The 17789-nt window shown below is 49.3% G+C and overlaps 1 protein-coding gene and 1 pseudogene across 3 annotated transcripts in view; one reads left to right on the forward strand and one right to left on the reverse strand.

Annotated features, from left to right (window-relative positions):
* Window positions 1-5117: 5117 nt before the first annotated feature.
* On the reverse strand, window positions 5118-6212 carry LOC102494343 (carbonyl reductase [NADPH] 1 pseudogene; annotated as a pseudogene).
* Window positions 6213-7002: 790 nt separating this feature from the next.
* Window positions 7003-17789, forward strand: part of RNH1 (ribonuclease/angiogenin inhibitor 1) — a 19011-nt gene continuing 8224 nt past the window's right edge. Inside the window, exon 1 of one of the 3 annotated variants that reach the window (XM_006164453.3) lies at window positions 7003-7131. The gene's annotated coding sequence lies outside the window, so the exon portion shown is untranslated. Of the gene's footprint in view, window positions 7132-7348; window positions 7370-7436; window positions 7458-17789 lie in introns of those variants that run through there. The other 2 variants (XM_006164454.3, XM_006164455.3) reach the window with 2 other exon arrangements.

The raw sequence follows: 17789 nt of genomic DNA on the forward strand, positions 1-17789 counted from the left end.
ACACTTTTCTCTATGTAGCTAATACTTTAATTAACCTGCTGGCTCTTCGATTAAAAAGTTAATTTTTAACTTTATTTTTTGCCAGCTAGTGGCCTCGTGGTTAGGGTGGCTGGGTTACATATGGCCAACTGGGTATTCCATTCAAGTCTCAGGCCCAGTAGCCTGAGACGCACATCTGAGGACCCAGCAAGTGAGCTACTCCGGAGTGGCTGTACCGGGGCTCCCTCCCTGGTTCTGTCGCAGGTCCTCGCCCACAGGTCCATGTGACTAGACTACTTGTTCTGTCCTGTAGTCAAATCTCTCCAGCCCAGTTGTTGCACATCTGGCCCTAGGAGGTTGGGAAAGGGATTAAACACCTGAAGCTGGCTACGACATCTTCCTTAATGGGAAGACACAGCCCTCTACCCAGAAAAGACCTGAGAACTATAGCTGTCCCAATCCCTGCCCCAGTATAGAATTTACTCCAAAAAAGGTGTCCTTTGCCAATTGACTAGAAACCAGCACAGAGAAACAGGAAATATGAGAAAACGAGGAAATACCTTCCCCTAAGGGAACACACCAACTCTACATCATCCACAGAAAGCACAAGAGAACTCACAGAAATGTCAGAAAAAGAATTCAGACTATTCACAGTGACAAAACTAAGAGATATGCAAGAGAAAACAGACAACTGACTCCAGGAGATGAGGAAATCATTCCACGACTTGATGGATGGGACAGACACCATAAAAAAGAATCAAACAACTTTTAGAGATGAAGACTTAAGGCAGGAAATCAAAACCTCCCTTCAAAGTATTAATAGAGGTTAGACCATGCAGAAGATCAAATCTCTGATCTAGAAGACAAAAATCTCTGACTTAGACAAAACTACCAAAAAGAAGAATAAAATAACCAAAAAAAATTTATAACATAAGGGAAATACTAAATACCATTAAGCATCTAAATATTTGAATAATTGGTATTTCAGAAGGTGAAGAATCTAAAAAGGGTATAGTCAATCTATTCCATGAAATAGTTACAGAAAACTTTCCAAATCTAGAAAAACATTCAGATATCCAGACCCCAGAAATACAAAGGTCCCTGGGACCAGCAGATGGCATAGCAGTTACATTGCTGGACTCCCACGTAGTCAACTCTGGTTTGGTCCTGGACCCAGTGATTTGAAACTCGGGCTGGGTGAGTGTGCGTGCATGCCCAAGATCCAGGGAGGAGAATGGAGGAGAGAGATTGCAGCGTGGCCATCCCCTCTGGGGGGTGATTTCTCGCTTTCTGTCTCTCTGTCTATGTAGCGAGCGCACATGCTCCAAATAGAATCAACCTAAGGAGATCCTCTCCATGGTACCTCATAGCCAGACTGGTCAAAATCAGAGACAAAGACAAGATTCTAAAAATGACAAGAGAGAAATATCAAGTTACTTACAAAAGTATCCCATGGGGCAGGCAGGTGGTATGGTGGTTAAGGCATTATATTCGCACATAACTGGTTGCAGTTTGATTCCCAGACCTGGCAGCTTGCTTTCTCACTTTCCCCCCATCTCTGTTCAAATGTTTAAAAAGTAATAATGAGACCGGCAGATGGCATGATGGTTACTTTGCTAGATTCCCACAGTCAACTGCGGTTCGAGTCCTGGGCCCAATGGTTTAAAACTCATGCTGGGCGAGTGTGCATACATGCCTCTTAGGATTTTCCAAGAGGAGAATGAAGGAGAACGGACTGTGATGTACTCATCCCCCCAATGGGCGCGTGATTTCTAGCTTTCTGTCTCTGTCTCTCCAGTGAGCGTACTCGCCCTATAGCAAAAATCTCTCCCCCCAAAAGTAATAATAAATAAAATAAAATAAATCTTTTCTTTAAAAAATATTTTATGTAACTTTATTTATTCATTTTAATTTGACCAGAGAAGAACGGAGAGAGAGAGAGAGAGAGAGAGAGAGAGCAAATTACCAGGTCTGGAACTGAACCACAGTCGGTCATGTGGAAGTCCAGTGTCCTTAACCATGCCACCTGCTGACCCCTAAATAAAATAATTCTTAAAAAAAGAAAGTGAGAAATCACCCCCAGGGTGCATGAACACGCCGCCATCCTGTCTCCTCCATTCTCCTCTTGGGATCTTGGGCACGCACGCACACATACCCAGCATGACTTTAAGCCACTGGGTCCAGGACTCAAACCGTGGTCGACTACATGGGAGTCCAACAACATAGTCATTATGCCAACTGCAGGTCCCAAATAAATAATTCTTAAAAAAAAAAAGTTTTTTTTTTTTTTTTAGAGGTTTTTGCTATAGGGCGCGTGCGCTTGCCAGAGAGAGACATAGAGATAGAAAGTGAGAAATTACCCCCCAGGGGGGATGATCACGCCGCAATCCCTTCTCCTCCATTCTCCTCTTGGGATCTTGGGTACGCACGCACACGTGCCTGGCGTGAGTTCTAAGCCACCGGGTCCAGGACGCGAACCGCAGTCGACTACGTGGGAATCCAGCGACATAGCCATTACGCTAACTGCTGGTTCCAAAAAAAAAAATAGTTTTAAAATAATGTCAGATCTCTCAATTGAAACACTGCACGCAAGGAAAGAATGGAAAGATATATTCTGGGACCAGCAGTCCAGAATAGAAAAGCAATTTCAACCAAGAATACTATACCTGGTAAGACTTTTCCTCATATAGGGAGAAAAAATGAAATAATTCTCAGATAAACAAAAATCGAAAGAATTCACCAGCCCTAGACCAGCTCTTCAAGAAATACGGAAGGGAGTATTATATAAGGGAAACGAACAGAAATAAGACAGACTGGCTGAATAGATTAAAAAAATAGGAGCTGGAACCAGCAGTTAGCGAAATGGCTATGTCGTTGGACTCCCACGTAGTCTACCGCGGTTCGAGTCCCAGACCCAGTGGCTTAAAACTCACGCTGGGCGCGTGTGCGTGCATGCCCAAGATCCCAAGAGGAGAACGGAGGAGAAGGGATTGCGGTGTGGCTATCACCCCTGGGGGGTGATTTCTCACTTTCTGTCTCTCTATCTCTGTCTGTCTGTCTGGTGAGCGCAGGCGCCCTGTAGCAGAAACCTCTCCCCACCAAAAAAAAAAGGAGCCTTCTATATGCTGCCTATAAGAAATGTACCCCAAGGATAAAGAAAAACATAGACTGAAAGTGAAGGGCTGGAAAGAGAAATGGATAAAGAAGAACATAGACTGAAAGTGAAGGGCTAGAAAGAGATATTCCAAGCAAATCCAAATCAAAAGAAGGCTGGAGTTGTGAAGATACCAGACAAACTAAACTTTAAGACAAAACCTGTAAGAAAAGGGGCCAGCAGGTGGTGTGGTGGAGAAGGCACTGTATTCCCACGTGGCCAACCATGGTTCCAGTCATAGGCCTGGCGGCTTGGTTTCTCTCTGTCTCCTCTCTGTCTCTCTCTTATGAGTGCATGTGTCCTCTAACAACTTAAAAAAAAATAACGGGGACCAGCAGTTAGCGTAATGGCTATGTCGCTGGACTCCCATGTAGTCGACCACAGTTCGAGTCCTGGACCTGTGGCTAAAACTCATGCCAGGCGCATGTGCGTGCGTGCCCAAGATCCTGAGAGGAGAATGGAGGAGAAGGGATTGTGGCATGGCCATCCCCCCTGGGGGGTGATTTCTCGCTTTCTGTCTCTCTGTCTTTCTGGGTGAGCGCACGCATCCTATAGCAAAAACCTCTAAAAAAAAAAAGACTGCTAGATATAAAAGAAGAGATAGATTGCAACACACTATCATTGCAGATCTCAGCACCCTACTGTCTCCTCTGGACAGGTTATTAAGACAAATAATAAGGAAAGAGATACAAGAGCTAAATGGTACCATAAATCACATGAACTTGACAGATGTCTACGGGACTTTTCACCCAACAACCATAAAATACACATTTTTGAGAGCCAGCAGGTGGCGTGGTGGTTAAGGACACTGGACTCCCACATGGTCGACTACAGTTTGAGTCCTAGACCTGATGGCTTGTTTTCTCACTTTCTCTCTCTTTCTCTCACTCTGTCCCTCTCTGGTCAAATTGATTAAAAAAAAAAAAGATAAATAAATTTAAATAAAATAATTCCTTAAAAAATATACATTTTTCACCCCCACATAGAACATTTTCGAAGATAGTCCACATAATAAGACACAAAACAAGTCTTCACAAATTCAAAATATGGAAACTCTATCCAGCATCTTTTCTGACAATAGTGAAATTAAACTTGAAATGAATTACAGAAAAAACTCTCAAAAATACACAAATATGTGGAAACTAAACCACCCACTTCTGAATGATTTTGTAACCACCGAACAAATTAAGAATGAAATGAAAGAGGGAACCAGCAGTTAGCGTAATGGCTATGTCGCTGGACTCCCACGTAGTCAACGGCGGTGTGCATCCCCAAACCAGCGTTAAAACTCACGCCGGGTGCGTGTGCGTCCGTGCCCAAGATCCCGAGAGGAGAATGGAGGAGAAGGGATTGTGGCGTGACCATCCCCTCTGGGGGGTGATTTCTCGCTTTCTGTCTCTAATGTCTCTGTCTGTCTGGCGAGCGCACGCGCCCTACAGTGAAAATCTCTCCAAAACAAAAAAAGAATGAAATGAAAGACTACTTGAAATCAGCACATGAGCACGAGAGATGTCAAAGCCCACGGGTCACAGCAAAGCAGTACTAAGAGGGGAGTTGACAGCAATTAGTGCCGGGAAGACCTGAAGGTGACAGATAGACAACCTAGCAACACATCTCAGGGAACTGGAAAAGCGACAGCAAAATCCCCTGGATCACCAGAAGAAAAGAAATAATAAAGGTTAGAGCAGAAATAAATGGAATAGACAATAAACGACTATACAGAAAATAAGTGGAAACAAAAACTGTTTATTTTTCTTTGTTTTTTAATTTACAAAGAAACCTTTAGTCATGCATTGATTTTCATGCATCAGTCCCAGCAACTACATTTTTTCTCTTGTATCCCACGAAAAAAATCACAAAAGACTTCATAGAATTAGTGCTTCCCCTCTGAGTAGCCTATTCATTAGCAGTACATGAGCAGTGAGGACTTCACAGGAATATTTTTATTTTGGGGATTATTTTTGAGACTGTAAATGTGTCCTGGGTCAGATCGGGCCAAGTTACCACACAGCGCCCACAGATAGAGTTTGTAGTTCAGCTCACCATGGTTCAGCTTTCTTCTCTGGGACAAACTGTCCATGGGGCCCGTCAGCATTGGGGGGCAGCAGGGCCAAGTACACTGAGGTCTCGGCACTTTCTTCTGGGCTCTTGGTGGCCTTGGGTCCTGCCAAGTGGGTTCTCACCCACCCTGGGCAGCAGGCATTCGGGAGGATCTTGTCTGCAGGCCTCTGCTCGCTCAGTGTCCTGGCCTGGATTCTGGACAGGCCTGTAACCCCGATCTCCCGTCACCCCACACGCGGTATTGGGCCGGCCCTCTTCCTGCTGCACTCCTTTCTTTGAATCTTCCACGAACTTGTTCATGAGCTCCACCAGCTCCTCCTCGTGAGGGTCTCACTTCGGAACTTCCCCTGCAGCTTGGGGCTGCATTTCTTCAGGGCTCTGACACTCCCCGTGCTAGGCACGTTCCCGCTCTGCCATGGGCGTTTGTAAGAGGCAGTAACTCCGCGCAGACATCTCGAGCGCCGGAAGTTTGTTTTCATAGTCACCTCTGCCGGAATATGAAACCGGGTAGGACCAGCAGTCTTGAAAGCGATGCCCGCGTCGCGTGCAGGAAGTCGCGCAGGGTGCGGGTGCTCTGGGGATCGTCGATGTCCAGCGGGCGGAAGCGCTGGTTCAGTCCTTGGGCTGCAGCTGCTGCACGGCTGCCCGGGCCCGCGCCTAGGCCTGCGCCGTGAGCACCACGGCCACCGAGAACTGCCGGGCACAGGTCTCGCACGATGGCGAGGCCGATGCCCTTGTTGCTCCCGGTCTCCAGCACTAAGCGGCTGGAGGACGACATGGCGGGACGGCGCGCGGGACACCTGCGTGGAAAGCTGACTTCGCAGAGGGCCTCGAGGGGCACGGGGTGTCCCAGACAGCGAGTCTGGCCTATTTTTCTAAAGATAAACAAAACTGACACACTTAACTAGCTAGACTAATGAAGAACAAGGAACCGATAAATCAAATTAGCAATGAAACAGGCAGTATTACAATAGACATAATAGAAATAAAAAAGATCGGGGCTGGTGGTGGCGGTGGTTAAGGGCACTGGACTCCCACATGGCCAAAAGTGGTTCGAATCCTGGCCCAGCAGCTTGAAGAACACACTGTATGCATGTGTTTACTCCCAAAATCCTGATAGGAAGGAGAAATGGAGGAAAGCGGACTGTGCCCCATGAGTGCATGCCCACTGTGGCAATTAAAAAAAGAAGAAACGAAAAGAAACGTATTCTCAGGAAATCATTTTTTCTTGAACATATTCCTACTCCTCTTGGTCCAGATGCTCATGGGGATAATGTGCATCTCCCAAATGGGGCTGCTTGCTCTCCCCGGGAGAGGGTGAATGGGTCTTCACTCCTCACAGCTACCTCCCACCATTTCACCCTCAAACTCCAGGAGTCCATATTATGTCCTCTGGCTGAGCACGGCCTGATGGGGTCTGCACACACCTGGCCACGGCCCTCCCCAGCTCCGAGTGGCCTCAAGTCTCCGCTGTCCCCTCTTAGTCCTCAGTCATCCACCCACATTCCTGGAAGATAACGTTCCCACCCTGGCGGCAAACTCCGTTTCTCTCTGTCAGGGGTCTCTCAGATGTCACGGCCTGCACTTCGAGCCCGCCCGAGAGACTGCGAGGCTTCGGCGGGGACCCAGCTCCTCCTCGCCGCTAAGCGGGAGCGCAGCACGGTGGACTCGACCACTTGGACTGGCCACTAAACCCCGCCCCACCGCCGGCTCCGAGGCCCGCCCAGGCCCCGCCCCTCGATTAGCCCCTCCCCAACCTTCCCTCAGCCTAGGCACAGTGCAGGCTCCAGGCAGGCCGGCTCTGGCCCGCCCTAGGCTCCGCCCCCGCCGGGAGCTGCCCGCGCCAGGCCCATCCTCCGCGCCCCGCCCGCTCAGTCAGAATTCGGCCGCGTTGCTCTCGATCCACGAGCCACTAGCTGTTCGTCGACTGTCTCGAGGTCAGTCACAACGAAAGTGCGTCAGCACGGGGACAGTCACAAGGCCGACTGGCCAAGAGCCCGCTCTCATCGCCGCCGGCCTTGGGCGGGCCTAGGGTAGCCGCGCACCAGGTTAGGCGCTTCTCGATGACGTCATCGCGGCTAGGATGCGCCTGCGCCTGCGCCTGCGCCCCCCGGGCCTGCGCCCTGTGGCTCAGCGCGCGCTCTGTCGTGGTTTGGTGCCCATCATTCTACTCAGGCATGTTCGAGGCGAGCTGAGCCAGACTTTCCCCGGGTTGGGTCACCATTGACCTCGCTCCCCCAGAGTACTCGGAAGGACGGCCTTGGTAGGGGGTTCCGCCTCTGGGATGACCTCCCCTGGTCCTCGGCACTGGGAGCCTTGCCCAGTACCCACCGGGCGACCGGACGCTGTGTCCGAGATGGTGGCCGCCTGCGGCTGTGGGGACTGCCGTCCACCTTCCTGGCAAAGACTGGGCGCTGGAGATGGGGGCTCCCGTGGGAAGGAGAGAGACGGGGCCGGGCGGGCACCCCATGGAGCTTCGGCGTCGGGGTTTTGCACTGGCTGGCTGCACCTGTCAGGGTGTCCTCGCAGATGGGGAGAAAGCCATGGGCTTCTGCTGCATCTCAGGAGGGCAGTTAGGCAGCGTCTCTGCAGGACCTTAGAGCCAGGCAGGGCCCCCTCTAGCGTGGCTGGAAACCAGAAAATCTCAAAACGGGCTCAATATCCCCCGTGAAGGTCAGTTGAGTAAACAGCACAGCCAAGGATTACACACCGTAGGTCATTAAAGGTTAGCCAGGCGTTCTGGCGTGCGCCAGCAATTCAGGAGGCTCAGGGAGGAGGATTGTTACTATTTTTTAGATCGTTATTTTATTTAAATTTATTTATTTACCTATTTTAATTTGACCATAGAGGGGGAGAGAGAGAGAGAAAGTGAGAAAGTAATCCACCAGGTCCCAAGGTTAGTACCGTGGTCAACCGTGTGGGAGTCCAGCACACCTAAGCACCACGCCACCTGCCGGTCATGGGAGGAGAATTACTAGTTGAGGCCACCCTGGGCTTCATAGTGAGACTCCCATCCTTAAAAACAAAAGTTACAGCATCCTGCAAGTGATGTGGTTGAGGCACTGGATTCCTGTTACAGTCTACTTAGGGAGAAGTAAGAGGACATCCAGACATAGCCAAACTTATTAGAGTTTATTGATTAAGCCGGCGGCATGTGTGTGTGTGTGGGGGGGGGACTCAAATCTCTCAAAACCCCACAAGCGGCATGTGGGTGTGTGTGGGGGGGGACTCAAATCTCTCAAAACCCCACAGTCCCTAGTGCAAGGTGAGGGGTGCTTATAAAGGCAAAGGTTGACGTGGCAATGACAAGAATGAGGAATGGCCTGAAAGGGTAAGGGGTAGGGTTTTACAGTATAAAAGCACAAGCAAGGACTTATGGAAGCAGAGCAAGCTGGTTAATCACTCCTAAGGGTATGTTCCATCCTTGCCTAAACACAACGGAATCTTGATGATCTTCAGGGCTCAGGGCAAGGGGTCTGGTGACTGACGATGACATCACTGAGGAACATCTTAGGGGAGGGAGTTTCGGGTTATCTAGCAAAGGCAGTGGGAATGTTAATCGCTGTGTTTACGCTGGGCAAAAGGAGGAAGCAAGAGAAGCGCAAGATGGAGGTCTATTTCATTCCCCACTTCCTTTTACGGGGCAGGGCGGGGTGATAGTCTCCTTTGACAGGTAAGAAGTTTCACCAATTTTTAAAAAGTACTTATTTAATTTTATTTATTATTTTTCTTCAATTTGACCAGAGAGAGAAAGAGAAAGCAAGCCTCCAGGTCCAGGATCTGAACCATGGTTGGCCATGTAGGAGTCCAGCACCTTCACCACCACGCTGCTGCCAGCCCCCAGTTTCACCAAATTTAAAGTCCAGTTTGAACTGACTTGGGCTGATTCCATGGTCTCTGGTTGCTGGGCACAGTTGCTCACGCGTGGGAGTGTTTGGTCGGACTGGCTTGGGCCATGGTTCATGGTGTGCAGCCACCAGCCACTAGGTTTAGTCGCTTATAGGCAGATCGTGATAAAGCACTTCCCGAGACAATGCAAGCCATGTACCGAGGCAGGACAGCGCTTGGTTAGGTACTTACGGAGATAAGGTTTCTCACAAAACAGAAACCATATCATTGTCTCCAACATCTCTAAGGACAGTCACTCTGGCAGTGCAGTGCCTGGTACATTTGGGCTCTAGGTCCAGAGGTAACTAGTATTTAATATTTAAAGGCTTTCATCCTGTAGGAGATAAACTGGGTAAGGAAATTGAGTGAACTAGAGCCAAGTCAAAATTAGAAGCACAGTGAATAGAGGACTTAACAGGGCAAGGGCCAAGGAGCCTACTCCCAGAGGCCGCTCTGACCGTCCCATGAGTCAGCAGCAGCCTGTCCCTTCTCTGACCATTTGGTCGTGGAGCTGCTGGGCCGTGACCCTGCCGAGGCCTGACTTAGAGTTGTCAGCCTCTGGAGTGACTAGAGCAGGGCTGTTGCTCTCTGGGCTCTGAAGTCTTGTCCAGAGGGGCCTTCCTGGCTTATTTTTATGGACCAATGTCCTGGTGAGTCCATGGAAGCAGTCCTCGTGGCTTAGTGTGACAGACCTACAGGCTAGCTTTAACAGTGGCAGGAGTAACCAGGACAACCATGTGAGGCCCTGTCTAGACTAGTTGGAGGGGTCCTCCCTTTTAGTTGTCTTACTGTATAAACATTTAAAGATAGTACAGTTAGCTTTGGAACGGTAACTTGATTAATTTGCAGCTCCTTAGACTTTTATAACTCAAACCTTTAACACCATACTTTAGACCTTTTAGTTTTGTCCTCTTTTTCCTTCTGTTCTGAGATAGAACAGAAGTTTTGTCCCTTTTTTTTAAGAGTTTGTTTTTTTGGAGAGGATTTTTGCTATTGGGCGCGTGCGCTCGCCAGAAAGACAGGGACAGAGAGACAGAAAGCGAGAAATCACCCCCCCCCCCAGGCGGGGGGCCACACCGCAATCCCTTCTCCTCCATTCTCCTCTCAGGATCTTGGGCACGCACGCACATGCACCCGGTGTAAGTTTAAGCCACCGGGTCTGGGACACAAACCGCGGGCGACTACGTGAGAGTCCAGCGACATAGCCATTACGCCAACTGCTGCTCCCTAACCATTCTATCTTAAGACAAAAGCTTTACTACACAAAATTCCTTCTATATAAAAACCTTTTCTTTTAACCGTTTTCACTAGAAATACATTTTTACAGCCATAACTCTTCTTTTATTCTTTATCTTATTTTCTTTGTTTTTATCTTTCTAACTTTAATCTTAAAAATTACCTTAGTTTAACAGACAAGTTTAATTACAAACATTTACCCCATTTATGTTGACCTTATTTTTGTCTATTGTTTTGAGTCATTTATAGAAACAAGGCTATTTAAGGTGTTTTTCTTGGAAGAAAAGTAAAACCAGGCTAGTCTTAGATTAGCTAGCCTCATTTCATCTAGACTGGACTATTAGACACCATAGATTTCCTCAGTGTTCCCAGGTTTTTCTTTTCCTCCAGGATTTGATTCCTAAGGGAGCCTTGCCTGAGGGTTTAGGATTTACCCGCGTGGGCACATTTCGAGATAACTCCATGGATAAGGCTATGTAGACTAGGCACGAAGCATTTTTCTCCTAAGCAGCTTAGCAAGCTTTGTTTTTCCCAGGTGGTATTCTGGTGTACCTCATCTGTGATGACTTGCTCAAGGGCCTTGGGGACTGTTGGCCTGCCATCTGCTAATGGCAACCCTCCTTCGGGTCCTCCAGCAGCCTACTGCTTGTGGGCCAGTTTTTCCTCCTCCTGAGTGTAGGAGGGTGAGGCTGGGAGGACAGAGGCTGGGGCGACTGCAAGAACTTTTAGTCGCTGATAGAGATGTCTCCCCTCCAGCTAGGTCTTATCGTTCTCTCTCTCATCACATGGTCAGCCAGCCTGTTTACTACTGTTCTCTATTATTATTATTAGTTATGAGTGTACTTTTGGAAACAACCTTAACCTCTGATTTAGACAGAAATTAATCTTAGTCACTTTAAGGGTTACCCGAGGCTTGTCCAGTGAGATTGTCAGATATCCAAGGGGAGCCGTTGGGGTCTTGGGCCCCATCAATCCTCAATTTCAAAGGCCAGCGTAGACTCCAGAAGTCCAGAGCTCCCTGCAGAACTCAGTGCTCTCTGTCTCTAGTGGCCAGCTCCACACTGGGGACAAGGCCCTCAGAGCGGGACATTGTTCATGCCCGGGCTGCCCGCATTGGAGACAGTCTCTTCTGAGGCAGAGGCTCAGATCCGGGCTGTTCCCAGATCCTGCCCTCAGAGAAGTTCCCAGCCTCAGGACTGCCAGGAGTGACTACTGGGTGCTGTTAGAGTGAGTGAAAGGTAAAGGTGCCTCGCCAGCTTTGTGACCTCTCCAAGTGATTTGGGAACTTTGCCGATGACTGTTCTGAACTGGCCCTACGCGAAGTGAGCCTTACTTTCAGTAGGTCTGCAAGGAGCGGCTGAGTGCTGTCGAGGGCGAAGCCCAGTTGACAGGCTTTACAAGACATCTGCCTTGTCGCCGTACAGAGGCCCTAGCTGGGGAGTGCCGTCTTCAGTCCCAACTCTTGCTTTTCTCGCCAGACCTCTTGATCTAACTAAGGGGAGAGTCCATGGGGAAGAGGCCTAACTAAAAAACAGCAGGAGTGTTAGAGGCCACGGGGTTGGGGGAGAGGGCAGGCCAGAGCCCTGGCCTTACCTTGTCCCACCCCGTTCTTTGAGACTCCTACCCTGTTAAGCTGTTAGGAGGTTTTAGCTTCTGTCTCAGATATATATAGGCCCAGTTTTTAATAATTGCCCATGCTTTTCTTTTCCTCTCCCACCGTGGGAAACTGGATGTTTTTTTTTTTTTTTTTTTGGAGAGATTTTCACTGTAGGGCGCGTGCGCTCGCCAGACCGACAGAGAGAGACATAGAGACAGAAAGCGAGAAATCACCCCCCAGGGGGGATGGTCACGCCGCAATCCCTTCTCCTCCATTCTCCTCTCGGGATCTTGGGCACGCACGCACACGCGCCCGGCGTGAGTTTTAAGCCACCGGGTCCGGGACGCGAACCACGGTCGACTACGTGGGAGTCCAGCGACATAGCCATTACGCTAACTGCTGGTTCCCGGAAACTGGATGTTTTTAGAGGAGCTATTTAAGCTTGTAAAAATACAATTTCATACATCTATATTGATGTATAAATTTTTGATTTTCGGCAGCCCTAACTTTTAGCATACACCAGCAGCTTATGACCATGTACAAACGATAACAAAATCTGTTTAACAACTTTTTTGATGTAATACTGAACAATCTTACTAATAGAACCTCTCAATATTTCTCATAAAATTTAAAGCCCAATAATAGGAATAACTAAAGCATGCTAACTTAACAAGAATTATAAGAAGGACTCAGAGGGAACCAAGCAGTAAGGTTTCCATGAGTCCATGTTTAACACTGAGTTTATATCGTTTTATACCAATTTCACCTCCTTAACTGCATTGCATTGGCTACTTAGCATACAATTTTGTCAAACATTTTCTTTTCTTTGGTTAATATTGGCTTAACAGTTTAGAAAACCAATCAGTTTATGGGACCAGCAGTTAGTGTAATGGCTATGTCGCTGGACTCCCACATAGTCACCTGCGGGTCATGTCCTGGACCCGGTGGCTTAAAACTCACGCTAGGCGCATGTGCATGCGTGCCCAAGATTCCGAGAGGAGAATGGAGGAGAAGGGATTGCAGCGTGGCCATCCACCCTGGGGGGTGATTTCTCACTTTCTCTCTGTCTCTCTCTGTCTCTCTGGCAAGCGCACACGCCCTATAGCGAATACCTCTCCAAAAAAGAAAAAAAAAAAAAAGAAAAACCAATCAGTTTACATAGAAAATGAAGAGTTTACCCAGTTAAATGGTTAGATTTTGAGAAACCTGTACTTGTAAGAGTCTATTCTCTTTCCATCCTCTTTGTGAATTCCCTTAAGGACATGACATTAGGATTATAGCCTAGTCAATGCTCTGACAGAAATTCATAACCGACAGAGAAATTTGGCTATATGTACCAATCTAGCATAATAACCTGCCATAAATTCCTGGGACTCTCAAATTATTTTGGAACACGATACATATATAGACATACAAATACATAACGTATTTATACATATAACTCAAATATAACGCCAAGAAAATTAGAATTTGACAATGCTTTCCATTTTTATCAAACATATAAACAATAAGCCTGGTCAGTTTGACAGCTCCCTTTTGGATGTCTCAGGGGCCCTCTGTAAACGTCCAAGAGTTATTTTGAGGTCAAAGATCCTCTGTTAGCACTGAGACTAAAGCCAGAAAAAGGTAGTCATGAGTCCGTCTCCCTGTTAGATACCTACTATGTGAAATGCAGCACACATAAATACTAGCTTTTTTGTTACACCAGCCATATTAAGGTAAACATGATGTTGCTTGATTAGCAAAAACCTGGACAAAATACATGTTGGAAATTGTGAAGACTTTCACGGATTAATCTTTTCTCTTCCATTATATTTGAAGCCAACTTATTTACTAAAGTTATATGAACTTGAAAAGCATTTAAACTAATTTGAGTGCCCCTTTTATAAACCAAATTAAATAGAATTCCTTAAGGCCTTTTTCTCACACATACATACAACATATAGTACATAACACGACATATTACATGTATGGATGCACACACATCAGGACTGTAAGAGCCAATTTCCCTGGGTGACTTTGATACTAATACTCTTTAAAGTAATCCCCTTTCTTGGAATTCTTAACTATACACTTCAGGATGGTAGATTTTACCTTTTTGTTGCTATACCATTAGAGTTTCTTTTTTTTGGGAGAGGTTTTCGCTATAGGGTGAGTTCTAAGCCACCGGGTCCGGGACGCGAACCGCGGTCGACTACGTGGGAGTCCAGCGACATAGCCATTACGCTAACTGCTGGTTCCCTAGAGTTTTTACAACATAAATATTCCTAGTATTTCTACTCCTTTTACGTGCGATGTTTTCAGAAGGTCCTCTCAGGTTTTGGATGGAGAGTTTGATGCCCGAATTACAACTTTCCACAAATGCCTCATTGAAGTGCTTAGGCATGCCTTCGCAGGGAGTTTGAAAGGTGGTTTGACCTCCCATGCTTTCTAAAAAGGCAAGTATGCTCTTCAGTCAGGATGTGCCCTGGGGCGCTCCAGGACTGGCGTGCCTCCACCTGCACCTCCTGTGGTCACAAGGCCATTCCTAGCCATAGCGCTGTGCCTGTGGGGCTGGCCAGTTCTTGAAGAACCCCTGATACACGAAGTCAGTAGTCATCGCTAGATATCTCAGTCGAGGAAGGAGGAGGATAGAACCTAACAATATTCTCCAAGGGGGTACGGAGAAAATAATTAAAGCGAAGAAACCCATGTAGAAAGATCCCCAAATACCCAGGGACTCAAACCCTGTTTGTCCACAAGCTATCTGAGGGCTGTGGGGGAACTCGAACCCCTTACCATCTAGCCCCCGGATTCCAGCCTGTCAGGTAGAATCTAAGTAGGAGTTCTGTAACCTCGTCTGCTCAGCCCTGAATCCAGCAGCCTGAGGAGGGACTCGAACTCCACCCAGCAGGTCAGATTTCAGGGGGCTTCCCCTTGCCAACCCCGTACTCACTGGTTTGTCTTCCAAGAAGCAGGACAGGAACACCCGACGAAATGCCTCCAGAGGTCTTACATTAAACTCCACAGCCTTTTTGGAGCAGTCAGAGTCCCTTGCCAGCTGTCAACAATCCCAAGAGGTGGCTCTGGGGCCCTGGGAAGTCCCAGGTGGCGCCTCTCCTAGAGCACTCTCGGAGTGCTGGCAGCTGGGCCAAGCGAGGCCGCTCTCCCTAGCATGCCTCACCCAAGTACCAGGCAGTACAGAGCTCGCTGGGGCCTCCAAATGTCACGGTCCACCTAGCGGGAAATAAGGACATCCACACACAGCCAGATTTACTGAGTTTATTAAGTCGGCGGCCTGCGGGGCACTCCTGTCTCTCAAAGGCCTGCAGCCCCGAGTGCAAGGTGAGGGGTGCTTATAAGGGCAAACATCACACTCTTCCGGTTGACGTGGCAGTGACGAGAACAGAGTGGTGGGCTTGAAAGGGTAGGGTAGGGTTGTACGATGTAAGAGTAGAAGCGAATTGGTTCATCACTCCTGAGGGTAGCTCCATCCTTGCTTAAACACATTGGAGTCTTTTTTTTTTGAGAGGTTTTTGCTATAGGGCGCATGCGCTCGCCAGACAGGCAGAGAGACAGAGAGACAGAAAGCGAGAAATCACCCCCCGGGGGGATGGTCACGCCGCAAATCCCTTCTCCTCCATTCTCCTCTCGGGATCTTGGGCACGCACGCACACGCGCCCGGCGTGAGTTTTAAGCCACCGGGTCCGGGACACGAACCACGGTCGACTACGTGGGAGTCCAGCGACATAGCCATTATGCTAACTGCTGGTCCCCAACACATTGGGGTCTTAATGTTCTTTACGGCTCAGGGCAAGGGGTCTGGCTGCTGACGACATCACGAAGGGACCTCTCAGGGTAGGGAGTTTGGGGTTCTCCAGCAAAGGCCGTGGGAATGTTAGTCACTGCTGACTGTGGGCCGGAGGAGGAGGCAAATTTCCGATGCAGAGTGCACAGTGGAGGCCTGCTTCACTCCGGCATGCTCATCCGGTGGCCTGAGCGTCACGCCGGGCCTGTGTGCATGCTGAGAGGAGAATGGAAAGGGATTGTGTTGTGGCCATCACCTCTGGGCGGCAATTTCCCTTTCCCTCTCCCTGTCTTCCCAGCAAGCACAGGTGCCCTATGGCAAAAGCCAAAAGAAAAAAAAAAGGAAGCTAGTAAGTGGTGTGGTTGAGAATCACTGTCCTCACAACTTGTCCTGAGCCCTTGCCACACTCTGGACACGCCCGTGCCTGCTCTGGGACAGTCCCTCGTTGGGAGGAGGGAGTGTCTGAGCCTGCTCAGCCACCTGGCTCTCCTGGACTCACCCCCTTGTGTGTCGGCACCCAGCAAACTAGAATGACAAGCAAGGGCCGCACCAGGCAAAATCCCACTCCCCCCAGTGGCTCTTTGACCTCTTAACCCCAAAGAACCGACCTCTAGTCCGAAGGTCAGCCTCTGGCTCTGGAGTCCCCTGTGCACTGCTTTGCCCCCTGTGAAACGGACATTCCAGCCCACCTCCTGCTCACTGGCCCTCGGAGGCCCTCCCCGCCCTGCCAGCACACCCTGGGGCCCTTCCTCTGCATTAGTTCCCTCACTGCGATGTTCTTATTTGAATGTTAGGTACCCTCCCTGCACCCCAAGCCCCACAGGGCTGAGCTCTTTGTCATTTGTTACAAAACACTAGCACCTGGCGTGCCTGGCACACACTGGTGTTCAGTAAGTGCTGGCCGAGTTGACGAGTGTGTGGTGGGACACATTGGGCACTGTTTGTTCTTTAGGGCATGCGCTCTCTCTAGAGACACACAGACAGTGAGGAAGCACCCCTCGGGGGATGGCCATGCTGTCCTCCTCTCTGTTCTCTTGGGATTTGGGACATGTACGTATACGCACGCAGTGTGAGTTTCAAGCCACTGGGTTTGGGACTTGAACCATGGTTAGCCATGTGGGAACCCAGTGCCATTATGCCGCCTGCTGGTCCCAGGACTGCATGTTCTAACTGGTGTGTTCAGAAAGGCTGAGTACCTGCGGTGGGTGGGGCGAGGCAAACCGCCCTGATACCCATCTTCTGTGTATGCAACATACTAATGGTACACCCTTGAAGGTGTCCCTGTGGGTAATAGCCTTTTGGAGAGGTTTTTGCAATAGGGCCAGAGGTGCTATAGGGCGCATGAACTTGCGAGAGAGACAGAGAGACAGGAAGCGAGACAATCACTCCCCCAGAGGGGATGGCCACGCTGCAGTTCTCCTCCATGCTCCTCTCAGGATCTTGGGTACGCTTGCACACGCTCTTGGGTGGGAGTTTAAGCCACCGGCTCCGGGACTCCAGCCGCGATCAACTACGTGGGAGTCCAGCGACATAGCCATTGCCAACTGCTGGTTCCAAGTCTTTAGCTTGCAGATTTGGGGTCTGTGATAGATTAGCTAACGGTCTTCCTCCTTACTGATGGGCATTCGGATTGCTGCTGGGTTTGCAGCATTGTAGAAGGCTGCGAAAATACGGTTTTGAACGTGTGTCCTGAGCTCGTACGTGGACGTTGATGGGCACACCGAGACCGGCAGTGTGTGGTGTTTTCCCACTGCCAGACTGCGCTGCACAGGCCTGAGTAGTTGCACCATCTCACCCCGCCAGTACAGATGATCACTGCCAACCTCTGCGTCTTTGGCGACAAAAGTGTGTCTCGGCCCTGTTTCATTTCCGAGTTCGGGGGAATCCCGAAATCAGGCCTGCAGTGGGTGGAGGCAGAGAGTGGGTCTGCCGAGGGTGCCCGGGCCGCTTCTCCGGGGGGCCCAGAAAGTGGGAAAGGACCTGCCGGGCTCCAGGCCCGCCCCAGGCCCGGCTCCTCCCGAGGCCCGCGCCCCGCCCCCGGCCGGGCCCGCCCTCTGGCCTGGGCGGGAGGGGCCGGCGGCCGCGGC

The sequence above is a fragment of the Tupaia chinensis genome, unplaced genomic scaffold, assembly GCF_000334495.1.
Source record: "Tupaia chinensis unplaced genomic scaffold, TupChi_1.0 Scaffold143624_1, whole genome shotgun sequence".
Taxonomy (NCBI): Eukaryota; Metazoa; Chordata; class Mammalia; order Scandentia; family Tupaiidae; genus Tupaia; species Tupaia belangeri.